Below are 18,987 nucleotides of genomic sequence, written 5' to 3'. Positions count from 1 at the left end.
CAGTGTTACTCCTTATTGGCAGCTATTGGCACTGAATTGATCATTGACCCAACAAGCCCCCTGGTGAGAGTCTCCAGATGGGGGAGATTAGAAATCCTGCCTGTTCCCTTATTTCCATTCACCTCTTCTCTTCCTCTCTCTTCCTTCCACCCTTCTCATCCAAGTGCCTCTCTATAATTCATGTCCAGGTGCAGCACCAGCTTTCTTTGGCAGGGGTCTGGAAAGGTGGGGGGGAAATGACAGATGTTCCATTTTTCCTTTTCTTTGTGCATCTCTGCATATATGTATATGTGTGCAATGTCCCTGTACTTCAGCATAGGCAGCAATTAAAGTGAGTCACGGCCATGACTAAATGCTAGCTGCTGCTTCATGTAGATCTGGATGTCACGTCTGCATATGGCCAAAGTGAGGTGTTTGTTGTTGCAGCTGAGTGCAGCATCTCAAATAGAAAATGATATGGTGAGCTATACCCAGAGCTGAAAGTTTGTTTTTTTTCTTTTTTCCTAACTCTAAATAATGAACCATTTTGATGTTTTTTTCCTTCTTTGGATGTCGATTGCAACAGCTTTTTCAGTCCTACAGTCATCATGAGAAATGTAAATGCAAAAACATGTCCACAGAGCAGCTTCTATGCAGCTTGTCATACAGAACGCATTAACCCCCCCACTGCGTCGGGAGTGACTGAACTCTGTAGATGCATGTCTATACTGCAAATTGGCTGGTATGGTGAAATGCAAATGTGAAATGTTTGTGCTTTATGTATTTTGAATTTTCTTTGGTTTTCTTTTCTTTTTTTTTCTAATAAATAAATAAACAAACCAACATTCAATGTATTTTAGTGCGTCTCAGCATCTGTAAGGAGTGTGGGTGGACATAACTTAAAAAATATCTTTAAAGTATTTATGCATAAAGAATTTCTCTGATGCTGGTTTGGGATGCAAACTGTAATTTACCCAAGTATAAGCTTATGAAATATTTAGAAAGTTCTTAATTACATTACATGGTTTGGTTTAATGATGTAACGTGTATCATAAAAAAATGTTACTATAATACAAAAATAAAGCTGAATTTACTGTCTAAGAGGATGACTTTGTTGATAGAAATTGACCTAAAAACCTGGAAGAATATAAAATGTCCCTAAAAGAGGCATTTAATGATGATAAACAAGATACATGAATATTCTTCTAATGTCTACTTCGCAGATGTCTGTCATGTATAAGATTCTAAATGTCTAAATGCACATAAACCCTTAGAAAAAACTGTTATTTGAGGCAGTAGTTTTCCTTATCAAACCATTTTTCTAACACTTTTAATTTGGCATAGAAAAACTGGTTAAAAATAGCTGAACTGTTCATAAAGTCTTTCTTTCTTTCTCCAGTTACATTAAAGTGTTTTATAATCTGTGTATAATGCTTTCTGCCCATGACTGTAAATCAGGATGATAAACATATCAATTACATAACTTTTGAAATAGTTGTGGTCTGAGGGTTTTATATTGATTCATACATGCATAAAGGTTTTTTTTTATTTTGTATTATTCAACTGTGTTGGGCCCTGCAATGGACTGACGAGCTGTCCACGGTGTACCCCGCCTTTTCCCCAAAGACTGCTGGGTTTGGCTCCAGCTTCCCTGCGACCTTTCATCGGATTAAGCGGTTAGGATAATAAATAAATGGATAAATGAATCATCTGTATTGCAAATGTTGGCCTATCAGATCTTTTCTAAAAGGATTTATTCAATCATCTACAACCACTTTTACGTGTCCTATCTTGCAGGGGAGAGTCTACTGTATCTTTTGAGAAGTTTGACCAGGGGTACAGTCTTGACAGTTTCCCAGTCCATCACAGGGCTAACTCCCGGAAATCATCCAATCTCACACCTGGAGCATCTCAGTTACTCTTTGCAGCCAGGGGGAAAACATACAAACCCTACACAGAAAAGCACAAATTGTTATTTGAACTTTGAGCTTTCCCGCTGTGGGGTAAAACAAAACACACAACATCCACTGCTCTACTCTCTTTTTAGCGGTCTCAACTTAAAATTGTTATGACACAGATAATGATTTTGGTGCAGGTTGAATATCACAAAGCAGGATATTTAAAAAAAAAAAAAAAAAAAACCATACAGCAGTCGCAAATTAGTTCTATCATTAAAAAAACAACATAGACTTAAAAGATTACATTTTCGTTTTTCTATTCTCTCTGTTTAGTAATGTTTAACAAAGCTCCATGTGGTGTCACATTAATGAATCACAATGCTAATATATGTGCTTTGCAGAGTGGAGAGGATGACATCAAAATTGTGATTCACAAATACAGCCAATTTAACGAATCTGTCAAAAAGAGCCTGATTCACCTCATCTCCTTTGTTGCATTAGCTCAAACATAATATTGTGTGGGAGTATATTGCCATTTATGGCCATTTGAAATCATGTTGAAACTCACTGACAGTCAAATACAAATCAGTTAAAAAGTTAAACTTCAATGTTATACTGTTTGTGAGTCACATCTCACTCAAATTCTCTTTATATTTTCACCCTTATTCCCATTGTTCTGTTTTTAAATTTTGTGGCCCAGCAAAAATAATTTTACAGGCACACTCAAATTTTTTCATTGTTTTTGAAAGTCACTCAGATCTGGTGCCTTATTAACTAGAACCTTCAGAGACACAGAACTCCACCAAGCCATCACCTCACTCACATGAGAAAAATGCTAAAAGGCCCAGGAGCCTACCCGGTTACCAACCCCATACCAACATTTATATTTATACTTCAAGATAAAATCACTATTTATTTCCATCATCGGGACAGATGCTAAATCTTATCAGACTCCTTGACCCTGAAACATACCTTTAGAAACCAAGATGAAGTGTTGTCTGGAAGGTATTGAAGAAATTCATATTTTCTGTAATGGCGGTCTGAGTAAGCCTTGAACTGGGTTAGCTGTTAGTGTCTTTCACATCTAGCATGATGTCATCTTGTTTTGTTTTTCTGTGCCAATAATGCTGGGTATCATCTGTTAAGTTAGAATCAGTAATGTCCAAATTATCCCTATTCCCAATAGTAAGTTAATAGTAATATTGATCTGGATTACCAACCAAAATGTAATGACTTGTTCTGTATTCCATTTCTGACATTTCTGGAATATTTTATCAAAATCCATTCATAAATTCAGAGTTATGTTGCTAAGAGACAAACAGACAGACCAATGCTACGGAAAACATAACATAACTAATGAAAAAAATAATCAGTTATCTAAGCAGTCTCCACCTGGAGAAATATTTCCTGTTTTTACCTTAAAGTTTCCCGAAATCTTTTACATTGAGCACAGAGAAAAATGTTACTATTTTTCTCTGTGTTCAGTGTAAAAATGGGTTGTGAAACTTACTTTTGTACCCCCGTATCTTTTTCCAACACACTCCCCGTACTTTAAGTAGATGAGATGAGTGAACCTTTGAACCAAGAGCACTTAGAAATAGTGGCGGTGTTAATGGTTGTAGGTTTCCAAACTTTGTTAGATCTTTTCTTTTTTTTTCCAGCGTTATTGATTTAATGTATGCATTCTCAGAAGTAGGATACATTTTAAAATCCATCTGTGTGAAATGGGAAACGTACAACATCACGCTTTTACCAATCTGGCTTCATTTATAAAGGCTTTGTGCTTTGCTTTTATCATTAACATGCCAGTGTGTTATTATTCCTTTTACATTAGTAGCATTAAACCCTGCAATAATGGATTCACTTCATATGTGAAACAGACTATAATCATTGCACCAATTCAATGGCTCATTCAAATGGCTCTTGTTGGCACGGACAGTATATTTTTTCTCTCTATTGGAAGCTGAATGTAGAATCCTGATGGTGTCTCTGTAAGGGAAGCATTTTAAAATAGCTTGTCTCTAATCCCCTTTTAAATTATATTCACCTGTCATGTGGCCCTCTGGAAGGGAAAGAATATATAGAAGGAAGTATGAAACAACAGACAATGAATTATGGATATGGTTTACATGGGACATTGCACCCTGCCTTTCCTCATGGTTTTCCTTTTTTTCTTCCCCTTCTCCCTCTATGTGTCTTTTTCTCTGTCCTCTGCCTCCACTTAAATCGATATGAGCTGGCTGTCATGGGTCAGTGGCCTGTATGCATGAGGCTGGACAGCAACACAGGAGTGCTGTGCCTCCCAGAGCGCTCTGTGGAGGTGATAACTTGTATCTGAAACCTCTCTTTAAGGGACTCCACTTGCAGTTTAATGCCAATATCTAGCTCATATTAAAGCTGGGCTAGGTTATCTTGCTCAGAGAATTTTTTTTTTATTCTGAGTGAAGTTATTCCTCGTCCTGACAGTAGTCTGTACATTTTTTTTTTCATGAACAATAAGTATTCTATTCTATTCTATTCTATTCCACAGTAATGTAGCAGACGCTTTTATCCAAAGTGACTTACATATGAGTGAGATTAACACAAGCAGGAATCAAACAGTAGAGGACATCATAGGAAGGTGTGGACTGTCCAGTGGGATCCAGGTCCTTACATGAAGTGCGACCGGAAGCCAGTGAAGTGTGATTAGCAGCGGAGAGACATGAGCTCGTTTGGTTTGGTTGAAAACAGGACACGCTGCAGTGTTCATGATCATCTACAGAGGTTTAACAGAGCATGCAAGCAGACCTGTCAGAATAGAATGGCTGTAATTGAAACATAGTTAGATCTCTCAGTTTACTGTAAATCTGTAAAAACTTTGACCAATCAAAACGTTCGGGCCGAATTGAAGTTGTTCATCTCTTATATTTTGTAAGCTTCTGCACGGCTGAGAAAATGCAGGAAAGATTTTCCCAACCCGGCTCGGTTTATTCGCCTCCTCCCACTAAACAGCCAAGAAAGAGAAAATAGTTGGTAGAAAAAGCTGCGAACTAGAAAAGCCCTAGGAGAGCCCAAACCTCGCCACGGCCTTTTAAAAACTCCTGGATCCGAACGGCGATCCAGATCACCACCAAAATGAAATCTGTTTTCCTTTTTACATCCCCCCTGCATAAAGTGAGTATATATCTTTAATGTGAGCATACCTTAAAAATGTGTGTGCACATCTTTGATTAAAACATTAGAACCAAAGCCAATCACCTAATGAAGACACGATTGATCATTTTACATTAATTTTAATAAGAAAACTCATTTTATTTCTGTTTGAGTTCATCAGGTCTATATGAGATTTTAAAATACATCTTTAGATGAGCAATAGCATACGTTGTACATCTGTTTAACAAAACAAAGCCAGAATGCAGAAGCAGCGGGGGAAAACATCCTCACCACGGCAGCCAGGTGCTGCTATTAAATATGCTTTATTAACTAATCATTAGAAAGTGTGAGCAGCTATAAAACGTGTACTTTGCTGGTCTGCACTGGTCATGTTTACACTTGATCAAATGAACCAAACAGAGGAATCATGCGGCTGAATGTAGATGTACCTCCTGTTACGATCAGGCTTACAGCTATTTTTTTCTCTTTCCACTGTGCTCAGCGATGAAGTTTCACCATGACACTAAACAATTATAGTGTTATATGAAAATGCTTCATTTCATCAATCAAAATACAGATAAATATATGTGATGTTATTTTTGTGGCATTGTGCTTCAACAATAAATGTAGGCTATGCTTTGATGCAAAAACGTGTTTGTCCAAATGCCCTTTTTCTTAGCATAAATTCAGGAACTGGTGTGAAGTCAGAACCAAAGCAATATAAAAGACAGCCGTACCCGTTGGAGGAGTACCGGACACCTTTCTAAAGCTATCTGGTCCCTGGTCAACCATTACCATATCCATCCTCATTGACAAGAAACTTCATCCGTGCCAAAGCTGCGTTGTGCTCGAGTCGCTGTATTTAACTATTTGCTGAACTAGCAAAAATGTGGACGCGACAGTTTTCTGCTTTGTGATTTTTCACGTGAATAATACCCTCCTCAAATGTCAGACCAATCACAGAGTACTTTTCGGAGCTCCATGAAAACAAAGGTTTGCACAACTGTTGTGTTGAGAACAAGGTGCATGATGTCCCCAACCTTCTTCTTCTTGTGGAGTACGCAGCAAACGTTGGAGATATGAGGAGATGCTCGGTCATCTGAGAGGGACTCAGAGCAGAGTCGCTGCCCTTTCACATCAAGAAGAGCCAGATGAAGTGGCATTTGGTTGGAATGGCCCCCTGGATGCCTCCCTGGTGAGGTGTTCTTGGCATGTCCCACCAGGAGTATACCCCAGGAAAACACAGGACATGCTGGAGAAACTTCATATCTCAGCTGGTCTGGGAACACCTCAGGAGCTGACAAATGTGGCCCGAGAGTGGGAAGTATGGGCTTGCCTGCTTAGACATCTGTCCCTGCAACCAGCAATCTGCAACTTCAGATATGTGGCAAGAAAATGGATGGATGGAATTAGCTGATTTAAGATTTTGAGTAGCTCCTGTCATATTTCAAATCATACTTTATTCTGTGTGTTTTACAGTGGTGTGTGTATCTAGCCACAGGCTTCCTCACACTCCAAGTCCAATTACCTGTGTCAAGGCCACATCTTAGACGGGGGATTACAACATATTATTCTCCCACAAACAACAGTCTCTCTGCCCGCCAACCTGCAGGCAGCCAGACTCCAGCAAGTAAAGAAAGTGTGAGAGGTGTTACATTAGCACCTGAATGTGCGAACAGCAGACGACTGACCTTTTATCAGTGACTGAAACACTACCTGGAAAGCTTGTTCGCCCCCCTGTAGATTCTTACATTGTCTTCGACTCTTCTCTGACTTTCTGCCTCTGCTTCCCACTTTGTTTGTCCTATTTCTGTGCGTGCGTCATATTTCTTGTCCTTTTTCTTGTCTTAAATCATTTTATTCCACCTTTATCTCTGCTGCGTTTATCAAATCAACCTTCGCAGAATAACTGTCTGTCTCAGCTTTTCCTCTCAGTTTTTTAACAGGTAATTCTCTCACCAGCGGATGTTAATCAAGGTGTTGCCTCTTTCTCTTAGCTCGCTGTCACCACTTGAGGTTTTCCTTAAAAGTGATTGTGATGCCAAAGACTCTCTTTAACGTCTTCTCCCCAACAAAGGGCCTGAAAAATGTCCCTTGCACCGAAACACCTTTGCACAACTTCATCTGTCACCACAGCTCTCGAACTATAATTTTCTCCCCTTCTATTTAGTCATTTTTACCGAAGCACATACCCCAGCCTGCACAAATGGCTCTGCCTGAACATCCTCGACACACACACAACTTCCTTCAAGTCACCTGCCAAGGGCTCTAATTAGACTGATAAGCAGTGCAACTGGAATCAGCTCTTCCTGGTAATCAGCCCCACGGAGCCTAGACAGACGGCTAAATGAGGAGGAGATGAGCCATGCAGCCCAACAGGTGTCCTTAAAAAGACAGGGAGGTGTGCTTGTGCAGCCTTGTCTTTGCCCCCTCTAACTACTTGTGAGTTTAGTCGTAAGAAGATTTGAAACATAGAGATGTTTTTTTTTAGATATTTAGGGAATTAATCTTGGGAAAAGAAAAAAAAACTGTCGGCAGGGACTTCTGTGGTGTATAGATTTAATCATCAAGCTGTGACTCTGAACTGCTGCCTCATTTTTTAAAAGGAATTGTTGAAAAAAAAAAAAAAACTGCGGTATGATTGATTCAGAGTGGAAGGAATCATAGCAAACACACTAGTCAAACTGTGTATTTAGATTTGTGAATTGTGCCACATCCTGAATGCTTTTCTTGCCTTTCCCTTTGCAGTCACAGCTGCTCTGCTTTAGACATATAATAACGATTATCACATTTTGTCCTGAAGCAAAATAGCAATAAAAAAAAAAAAATAAAAAAAAGGAGGTAAATGATATGGCAGGCAGGCTGGGTGCAAAATTATATCTATACTAATAACATCTCAGAAGGGAAATGTCATATTTCTCATTTTGACACCTGCTTGAGATGGTTGTATTCCACTTTCATTTTGCGCCCACCACTCCCAGCTGTAAACAGGAAAGCAACGTGGTGAGATTAACACAGTGATCTGAGAAGCAGCCGCGATGCTTCACAGAGACGGTGAGAGGCAGGCTGATAGAACACAGCACTCAGTCGCTTTATCCACTCTCTGAGGGAAGATGCACACGAACATGTGTGGATGGCGTTTGAGGGATTTATTTAAAGGCTGCTGGTAGAAAATGTGTCCTGTCTGACATCAACCCCAACAGAAAACTTCTTTCTAAACTTCCTCACAGTGGAAATAAAGAAAATCTAAATGTGCAACGAGTCCATTAATTCCAACTTTGAGGTTGTAAAATAAAAAATTAAAAGAGGTCAAATCAGATGATTTTAATTATTCATTTAATGAACTAATTCCTGTTATTCTCTGTCAGCACAAAATAAAAAGGTAAGCAGCGTTTTCACACTGACTTGTGTTGCTTTGAGATTGATGGATTCCTGCACAGTTAATAGAATACCGCAGCTTGGAGCCCATGTTAACCTGAAATAACACCACTTTACATAACTTTTTAGCAGTAATTGTCATTAATTAATAGTTAATCAAATACAAATTTGTCATATATGAATATGGTCCTTCAAAGCAATGTTGTTCAGCAAACCTTGTATAAAAGGATTTGTGATTTCCAGAAATGCAAACTGACCACTTCATTGTCGCACGAACAAGGTTGCTGAATCTCATTTCACAGTTCACCATAACAAACTACTACAAAGTGTGTGTTGCAAAGGGTTATTTTTCAAATAATAATCACATCATATTTAATTTCTTATTAAATACTGTATGATTATTATTTTAGGCACAGCTAATAATCATGTAGGTGTAAAAATAACACGCTCTCATGTAAGATCTATGAACTAGACAAAAAGTATATACGTATGGAAAGTGATGAATAAATCCCAATTTTAAGGAATTTTGTTGCATCATTTATGCGGCAGTAACTCAACAAAATGACTGAAGGGGACCTTTCTCTTGCATTGATTTAATATTTTCTGGTAATAACAAGACAAAAGCCTCAACAATTTTATTCAATGGACAAATATATCGTGTAGCTTAGGATGTTATTAAAGTTATAAAATGGATTCACTAATCTCCACTGTGCTGTGTTATTTACTGGGCAGTATAGTTTGACTAAATCTCTTCCCATCTCTGTTTTAGAGAGAAAAAGGCCTCTGGCTTGTTTTTATTTCTTTACACAAATATTACATCTAAACTAATTACATTGACTTTGACTCTGCTAAAATGCAAAAAATAATGTGGATGGAGAACTTCTTATTGTGAGAATAGGAAATATACCAGTGAATATCTGCAAAAACAAATATCGCAAAATACGTCAGCAGATCCTAACAGCCAGGCAGTCAGAACACAGACCAGCTCAATGTCAGGTTTTCAGTCTGAGCATACACTGCTGGTTGTTGTGTCCTGTTTCAAATGGGATTCTGGAGCTAAACCTGTCCTACAGAAGAAAGTATGTTGTTTCAAACTCAGTGATAGTGATGGTATTTCAGGGGGGGAGTAGCCTCTTGGTAATAGAAGTGGGCTTTGGTCTTTAGGACTCTGCTGGTGTCCCTGGAGTGCTGAAAGACTGGGACCACTGAGGTTTCCTTACTTTCGACTTCACTTCCACTTAGCAAAAGGTTTAATGACCATTGATCATGGTTCTCCTCACATGATGCAACACTGCCTGAAAGAAAACAATTACCTACTAAAGTGCTGTCCTCTTTCTGAGTTTTTTTTTTTTTTTTAGCCTGGATTGTAGCATTATGTATGGCAAGTTATCAAATGTTCCAGTTTCACAACATCTACAGAGAGTGGGTAGCATTTTGGCAACCCATCCACATGCGAAAACGTTTTGACTCCAATGTTTGCACCCAAAATAAAATTTATGGCAATCAAATGTGCTGTGACTGATGTCAGTATTTCATGTTTTGTTTCCTGTGTTGAAATATTTGATGCTCACTTATGTGGACATATAAGTGTATATGGCTGCAGGAATTATGTCTGCAGTTCTTAAGCACAATTGTAATCCGTCCCCATGACTACTTTGATTTGCCCAGGTAAGAAGGTAAAGGATAAGGAACAATTTTTTTTCTTTAGTTAACAACTGAATATCAAGTTTTGTTGGTACTATCACAAATCTTTATCATTTAGCAGAACATTACTGTCTGAGGATACCAACTGAATGTATCTTGTATATGGATTGTTAATGATAGACGTTATTTTTCAGATCAAATATACTTGATTACCATCAGAGCCCACATTCATCCCTCTAAACCATTCCTGCTTATTCACACCATCCTCTCCTGACTTGAGTGATGGCATTTGTGATTCCTAATGACAGTCGGAACAAATCTACGGTAATGAGGTCACACTGAGCTCCTTTTCTATTTTTTTTTTTCCCCTTTCTCTCAAATCACCCTTCACAGCTCTGTATAGTCAAACAGTTTAAGAAACTCGGGCTGGGTCTAGTGAACCAGCAAAAGACAGATCAATTGATTCCTCAAGGAGACCTCCCTGCAACCATATGGTCATTCTGTCTTTCTGGGCATGCCTGTGTCTATGCCCCCCTGTCCTCCCCTCCTCCCCAATACATGAGAATTACCCTTGACTCGCTGGAGCTCATATCCTGGCTTAATGTTAATGCCACTTTTTATTTACAAGTCAGCCTTATGATGACTTTGGCATATTTATTGATTTATTTGGTTCATCAGTGTGTGTATTTGTAGACATCTGAGCTGTCTCACCTCGGATAATGCAATTATCTGTAATAGAACACAGGAGAAGTATGTGTACATGCTTGCATGAGCGCTCACCTCCACAGGATGATGTGTTTTTTCTGGCTTAAGCAGGATGTCTGCACCAACACGTCACTGCGATTCGTTCAAGCCATTAGTTTGAGGAGAGCGAATTGTGGATGAAATATGTGTGTGTATCTGCAAATACAGTATGTGGTACTTGTGGGTGTGCCCTCCTGTGTGTCAGCTTGCATACTCAGTGTGTGTGTGTGTGTGTGTGTGTGTGTGTGTGTGTGTGTGTGTGTGTGTGCTCAGTGATGTGGTTAGTAATGTGGAGACCTGCAGGAAACGGTCTGTGGAGAGAGCCTGCAGAATAATTGCTACCACAGTGACAGGTAGGGCTGTCTCTGTCAGAGTTCCCTCAGTGGGGAAGCAAAGTACGAGTGTGTGTCCATGGATGTGAGTGTGTGTGTGTGTGTGTGCAGCCCTGTGTGTCAGAATCACCATCCTTTCCTCAGATTAGCATTTCCCTGGTAGGCTCCCTTCAAACAGTTGCAAACCTCCAGATGTTTTCATCTGGTATCACACAAGCATCAGCAAAATACATCATTTAATCATTCGGATGTGTATGTTAGCAATGTTTCCCATCCAGCTTTAAAGCACAATGTTGTGTCACAGTAAGTCTGATCCCTTATGCTCTCCCGCATGCTGGACTTGTGATCAGCATGATTGCTTCAGATGTGCATTGTTTACCTCATCGCTAACTTTAATCCACAAATCTCTCTTTCTTCTTTTTGCATGATTGTCAGGTGTGATTTGTGTTGCATATGTCACATATGTGCAGATTGTCATCTCTGAAAGGCAGCGTAGACGATCTGAGCATGTCCTGGTGAGAATGCAGAGTGACATCCGTGGGGTTTCTCCCACATCTGGAAGTGTCTGCCATCCAAGTTATTTGCCAGTGCTGCTTCTGTTCCCTGGTCTCCTGCAGTCCGTGAAGAATTGGTGTCAGCACCTATCAGAGGCAAAATGCCTATTCTACACAGAGTGTCAGAGCAGCCACAATCTATTAATCAACCAGCCAGCAAAGAAACAGATATCATGTATGTGTGTGTGTGTGGCTGTGTTTGTGTGCATCTGTTGGCTCAAGAGCAGCAGGCAAAAACTCATCTAGGTGTATTATTCCACCATTGGTAAAAGGGGGGTGTAATAAGGGGGATGCAATTATAGATGTCATATGTGCTCTGCTTGAAAGGCAAGGGGTCTGTAAAGCGTTTGATAGTTTCTGTAGTGGACTTAAAGTGCCTGCTGATTGCATGACTGCTATTACCAGAGCTGAGAACAGGGAGCTCCTGTGTTGTCTTTTAACATCATCTATAAACCAAAAACAGGTTGGGTTATATATTTTGCAGCAGAGTTCATAAGCTGGTTTCAGTATGAAAGCAAAGGTTCCTCCAGTGATTTCGACTGAATAACAGCAGTTGGCTTGTTGGGGAGCACTGTTGGCTTATCCACAGGAAACAATCGATCAGGCCGTATAAACAGTGAACCAGCCAGGACCCCTTGCTGTTGTCAGCGTGATCCTACCATGTGACAGGCATGGTGGTTTATGATTGGCACAGCTTATGGGACCTTTTTGTCTAATGACGCCATGTCTATCGTCATGTTTGGTTTGCAGAGAGAAAGAAAACAGGTTTTCCTTCTGGTTTAATCATTCGGCTTATTGCTCCATATGTCTTTCTAAGGGATTTGATAACTCTTACTGCGTATTAAAGTCTGCCTAATTTCACTCACCTTGTAGATGATCATCAATGTAAGCTATCAATATTAAGGAGTGAGTGATTTGAGAGTCACAGTACTCCTGTGACATATATTAATCAGTGCAGAAATGATTAGTTGACTGACAGCAAATGAATGAGCCGCAAAGTGCTTTAATAATTAGTCTTGTAAAAGCTCTCCAATCAAACACAAATGCGAAATGTGTAGATGTCTTGTTTTTCTTACGATTATTTTAATTAAATTATTGGCACTAAGAATGTTAGAAAACTATAAAAATATTTTTTAAAAGATGTCAGCAAAACAGGAGATGACTCCACAGTGTGGGTAAGATTGTTTGAGGACTTACAAGAGAACAAATGAGGTAAATGAGGAAGTAACTGCAGTAGTAATTAACCTTTAGTTAATGGGTTATTCCGAAGCAAATGTACTCAATTAATAATTAATGAAGGATTAGTTCATTAAGAAGTTACTGATGAACCCTTAGCACTTGCTTAATTATTACACAACGAAGATAGTAAATGTGGGTGAGTTAGCTCTTTCCTTCTTTCACACAGGATGAATGAAAGGATGGATGGATGGATGGATAAAATAAGTAATAAAATAAAAAAAAAAACATACTTACACTACCAATCAAAGGTTTGGACGCACATTCCCATTAAATCCAATGGGAACATGTGTCCAAACTTTTGAATTGGTACTTTATACATTATATAATGCAGAACCTGGCTTTAATTAGGGCCTAATAGATGAGTAGTGATAAAAAATGGTTTAACACTCAGCACCAGTTTAATACGATGCTCCACTACATTAAGACAAAGACATTAAGTTATTGTAACTAATTATCGAGTTGTATCAAAACAATTCATGATTAATATGGTTATATAAATTTAACTAGGTAATAATGATATAAATCTCAAATGTTTCAGCTGTTCAGTAGCTGTTTCAGAAGTAAATCCAGAGCCACTCATGTCTGGCCATTTTAAGAACCGCCATCTCACAGATATTGGTAAACTAACCATTCATAATGATTGATCAGTTTCTAATAACTCATTTCGGGGCCCTCCATCACATGGAACAGGCAAGTACTTTTTAAGGATTGATCCATTATTGTGCATTTCATCATTTGTTTCTCATGATTTTCTTGATTAACTTATCACCCTAGAGGCCATGGCAGTGTTAAATCAATGTATTATGTCCTTAAACGCCATCCATAGTCTGAATAAAGAGCACGTTTTACACTGTAAGCTTGAACTGATTAATGCAAGACTTCCCTCTCAGATGGTCATATGTGTGACCATTTCATAGGTGTGACCACTCTCACATCGTAGTTCTTTCTATGGCCATGTTCTCCTGGCAGCGCACCCCAACTGAGGTTTTTCAACATTATCCAACAGCAGTATTTGAAAAGCAGAAGATTTTACAGGAACGAGTACTCCACCACTGCTTCTCGAAGCATGGCATCTAGCTTTTAACTCAGAGACATCTTAGAGAAAATGCGTTCAACCCTTTGCAGCTCAGGAATATTTCCGTAGAATTTACTCCAGAAAACTTATGAGTGTTGGTGCAACAGTTGTTTCCATGATCAATACTCAAAATCTGTGTCCTTTAAAGGAAACATAGACTGAGTATTTTTCAGCCAATGAATAGAGACAGTTGCTGCTAATGGAATCTGTGGTTTTTATCATTTGTTCAAGAAATTTCTTAAGGACTAAATATCTGTCGTGAAAATATAAGCAGATTTATATTTTTTGGGTGGGAGGAAGGGGGGCATATTGGAGTTTTGGAGTTGTTGGTTTTTTTTTTGTTTGTTTGTTTGTTTTACCATCTATAAACTGATATAAACTAATTATTGAATTAAGTTTTTGATTTAAAAAAAAATCTCCTTCTGCACCTAATTTTCCCTTCTTATTTATTTGAATATCTCCATATCACCTCATCTGAATTAGTATTGTATTTATACTCCAGTAGTTGATTTGTAGGTTGATCAGAGATGTTTAATACTGAACTCAATCTCTACACATTTATTAAGCTCTTAAAAAAATCTTTTCTTTAAATTAAATATCTAAAGGTTATATTGATTAAGGTAGCTAATTGATATGTGTAAAATGACTCAGATGTAACTACACATTTGTCTTATTTAATATGCACAGATCTATAAATATGCAAATGAGCCACGCCTCTATCTAGACTGCTTTCCTGGCTGCAGCTGCTCACCTGCGATTTAGTCTCTTCTTTCTTCTCAGCTGGACAACCAAAAAGCCTGTTTTGTGTCACCAGTGGTGTAAGATCTCTGTTCCTGACCACAAAGTCCAACCCAGCAAGTTGGATTGGGTCTGTGTCTGCAACATACGAAACAAACCCTGATTATCTGAGACTGTTTTCTTTAAGATGTATTGGCATTAACTGCTTCTTTGCTTGTGCTTTGACTACTGAAATCCGTTATAGATGTGCACAACATGGCATAAAAAGACATATTTACATTGAAATTTTTTTTTTTTTTTTACCAGAATGATCTTTTATTCAGTGAGCTAAACTGTGTATGAGGTGGAGAAAATAAGATTAACCAGCTTATATCAGCAAACTGATTTACATTTTGATAAGCATCATTGAGCAGATGTCAGATATAAAGGGGGGCACATATGTGTTCATATCATACATGTAATGAATATGTTTCCTTTCTGCAGTCAGCTCTGTGGTTCCTCGTACACTGAGCCTTGAAGGAATATCATTGTTTTTGTTTCTCTCCCAGGATTTTGACTGAAAAATGGGTTGCTATGCGTCTTATCTGTCAGGGGGATCAGGTGCATCTCCCTCGTCATTCCTCCCCCTCCCTCCCTTCCTCTTCTCTCCAGTCTGTACCTCTGATAGGTAGAGACAGCCATCATATGTGCAAGGGGAAAGTGATGGGCGGAATGGCAACTTTAATATCGGAGCGATTGCCTGCTGATAAGGCTAACGGCTGTGGAGAGGCGTGAGCATCAGCCCTCCTCCGCAATAAACACTTTCATTTTGTTGGGTTGGAGTGACGGATGGAGTGATGGAAGTGGTGAATATGGACGACCTAAGGAACAGCAGAGGAAGGGGCAAATAGATGGAATGGATGGGGATGTTATTCAATATTAACAGATCAATCTGAGGGTGGTGAAATATGCATTTTGTCAACTATATGCCCCCATTTGGCCAAAGAGGCAGCATAATGATCATGTGACAGTGCTTGCTGCTGTGCTGCATTGAAATACAAAATACTTACAGCCCGCAGTGGGTGATTTGTCTCCTGATGCTGAATTTCTATTGCCTCTAACAATTACAACCCTGTCATATATCAGAAAAATGAATGTATTTATTCATGACTTTAAGCTCTGATGACTTCATGATAATAATTTTTGAATTGTTATTAAAATCTATGACGTGCAGAGTACAATGGCTTCAGTTTTCAACATATGGCAGAGAAAAGCAGCATTTTAATCATATTATATCCCACCAATGTATTCTTTTTTAAGCATGTGAGCGACACAGCTGTTTAAAGTCATATAACTTAAATGTCTGCTGCACTGTGTTGTTTCCTATTCTCCTTCATTGGTGTGCATGTCAATGAAAGGAGCTAGATTCTCTTTCAGCCATTAGATTGATGATGGAATTGGCCAAAACCTCATGAGGTTTCTGTTCCTCAGATTCGCAAATATGGTTTAAAAGCAAACATTTCCCCACTGCACTTCTATTGTTCTACAGCACCTGTACTTTTATAAATAAATAATGTACTATAACAGCATATAAACTAATGCAGAGGTTGATACTAAAGTATTTTGTAGCTGTAATAAGTTCACTTTGTGAAAACCTTATTTGCACGTGAAGTAAACTATCTTAGCTACTTAACATGTTAGATTTTTAAAGTAATTGGAATTATTAATGCAAGGCAAGCAAGTACAACAGGATCCCTTGTCTACAAGAATCTGCAAAGCAACATGTGTTTTAGCCCACCATGCAGCCACACAAATTTGTGGTGAATAACAGTTGCAACAAGATCTGATTTAATGTTGGACATGGTGTGAGTGTTTTTTTCCACACAACAGCAGGGCGTTTAAATACTGGTTACCTAGTTGAGTAATTTTTTTCAGCTCTTTCTTGCTTTTCATTTACTTGAAAATGCTAAAAAAAATAAATAAATAAATAAAAAAAAATAAAAAAAAGATTAAGCAAAGGAGAAAATGCTTTTTTTTTTAATTTATTTATTTTTTTACAGATTTTGAATGCAAAACATCAAATATATAAAGTTGCCACTAATTACAGCCATGTACTTTCTGTGAATTCCTCATGTGTATGCGGGGAATTTGAATAAAGTGAAGGAATAATATACATTCATTTTATATAACACCACTGCTGAAAAGTAAAGAAGGAAAATGTAAATTATATGTAAATATATGTGTGTGTATATATATATATATACATATATATATATATATATATATATATATATTTGGAAACATTTCATGTTATAGTGTTAATAAAGGCTCAATTTCTCTGCTCAATTTGTTTTGAAAAATAAAAGGAATCAAATAAGCAGCAAGGATCAAATCTAGACATTATAAATCAGACTGAATAGACTCAGGCAATGCCTGTTAAAATGGCCAGAGGAGCCTCTCTGAAATCAGACCTGACATCTCTTTTCCACAGCCTGTCAGGAGTATTTGGTCGCTAATTTGAAACGTATAAAATCCTTGTGTTCGCATCCATGAGCAGAGTAAGAGAAAGAGAGTGAGATCCAGTGGGAGGTTAATGGAAGAGGTGACCAAAAAGAGATGCTGTAGGCTGTTATCTGTACAGCCACTGAGAGAACAAGCAATCCATTGGCTGGATTGTAACTGCAGCCCCAGTCCATCCAGTCACCAACTAATGAGCTTGGCAAGTACATTGTATTTACATTTAAAGTGGCTGTTGTGGGACTATCCTTTCCCTCAGGTTGATTGGAGAGTTTTTAGCTTTGATTCACAATGACCTTCAGGCTTCTTTAGTTTTACTATAGGATGGTTAATGTCAGCTTGTCAGTCAAGCCTGAGCTGCTGCCAGCGTGACACATATGTGTTGATTCTCAGCTAATCTTTTGTAGGTTGACTCATGACGTGTTGCAACCCCAGAGGGGTCCTCATTAGGACCAAAACGTTGTGTGACCTTTAAGCAGCTTGGCCTTCCTCCACCACCTACGCCCTCACCCAGCTGGGCCCAATTACCTCTCTCATTACCCTTCTCCTAAACAGCGTTAGGGCCGAGCAGGTACTGGAACTATCTACGGTGAGCCGATATGTCTGTGACTAAATGCAGGGGTGGTAACAGCCACTGAAAATGAGAATGATCTCCTTCTCACTAATAGCAGAAGATTGTCTTTTTTTGTCCTCTGACTTCTTCTTTTCTGCAGCTCTTAATTCTTTGAAAAACTTTAAATGTATATTTGACCTTTTCAGCTCTCTCAGTTTTCTTTATGCTTCTTTTAGCCATCCGTCTGACACCACTGGCTGACACCTAAGACAGAAAATGTCCTCTCTTCTGCCATGTTGATGGGACGAGAGGATGATCAATGTTTCCAGAATCCTTAATAACCAGAAAGAGAAAAGGCGACAGAGGAAGAGCCAGGGAGATTGATGATTTTCCTAAAAGTAGCGTCCTTAATTAGATAGAATTCTGCATACATTGTGGACTGAGTGGAATCACTGGAACAGATTAAAATACTAATTAAACAGGCCCATTGCCGAATTTGGAGTGTGAGGTGAGGTTCAGCTCTTCAGGGTCATTTGCATAGCCTTCATCTGGGGAGATGGGATTTAAAGGACCTGCTCTCTTTCTCCGTTCAACTCTTGTTCTTTTTCCACATTACCAATTACATTCACATGCAAACAAACTCAATTAAAATTATCCTCCTTTTTTCCCCCCTTTCACTCTATAATTTGGCATAATCTATTACGGTCTCTTTGAATTTGTTTTCCAATATAAATGTTTCCATCAAAGTGAGGGGGGGGGGGGGGGGGGGTGTTAAGCACAGGGAGGAGGAAAAAGTCGGCAAAACTGTGTGATCTTGAGCGATGGATATTTAACATTGCCTCACTTTACTTTGATTTGCATGAGAATATCCTTCGTGAACAAAGCATTGGAAATAGCGTGCCATATTTGATTAGATCAGAAGATCTAAAGATCAAACTCGGGTGGTGTATTAATTACTGCTAGAACAAAGGCAGGAGCTCAAGTTATTGTGTGCTGTGAATCTACAAGCACTTCATCTGCTTTCAAGTAATCTTCAGTAGGTCTGGATCATTGTGCATAATCATAGGTGTATTTAATTGCTATGGTAATTGTGCATTTATTGTTGGTATCCTGCAGACTGTGTGGCTTGTATATTTTGAAATATTGCTCTATATAATATATAATAATATAATAATATTCTATTCTATAGAATAAATCCTGCAGACTAGGATACTATCCTGACTTG

General features: G+C 38.6%; 1 protein-coding gene across 1 annotated transcript in view; it reads left to right on the top strand.

Annotated features, from left to right (window-relative positions):
- ptprn2 (protein tyrosine phosphatase receptor type N2) overlaps window positions 1-18,987 on the top strand; it is a gene marked incomplete at its 3' end in the record, with an annotated part of 135,722 nt that overhangs the window by 62,727 nt on the left and 54,008 nt on the right. The window lies entirely within an intron of this gene.

Source organism: Telmatherina bonti (assembly GCF_933228915.1).
Source record: "Telmatherina bonti genome assembly, chromosome: 20".
Classification (NCBI taxonomy): domain Eukaryota; kingdom Metazoa; phylum Chordata; class Actinopteri; order Atheriniformes; family Telmatherinidae; genus Telmatherina; species Telmatherina bonti.
This window is presented reverse-complemented; position numbering and strand designations above follow the sequence as displayed.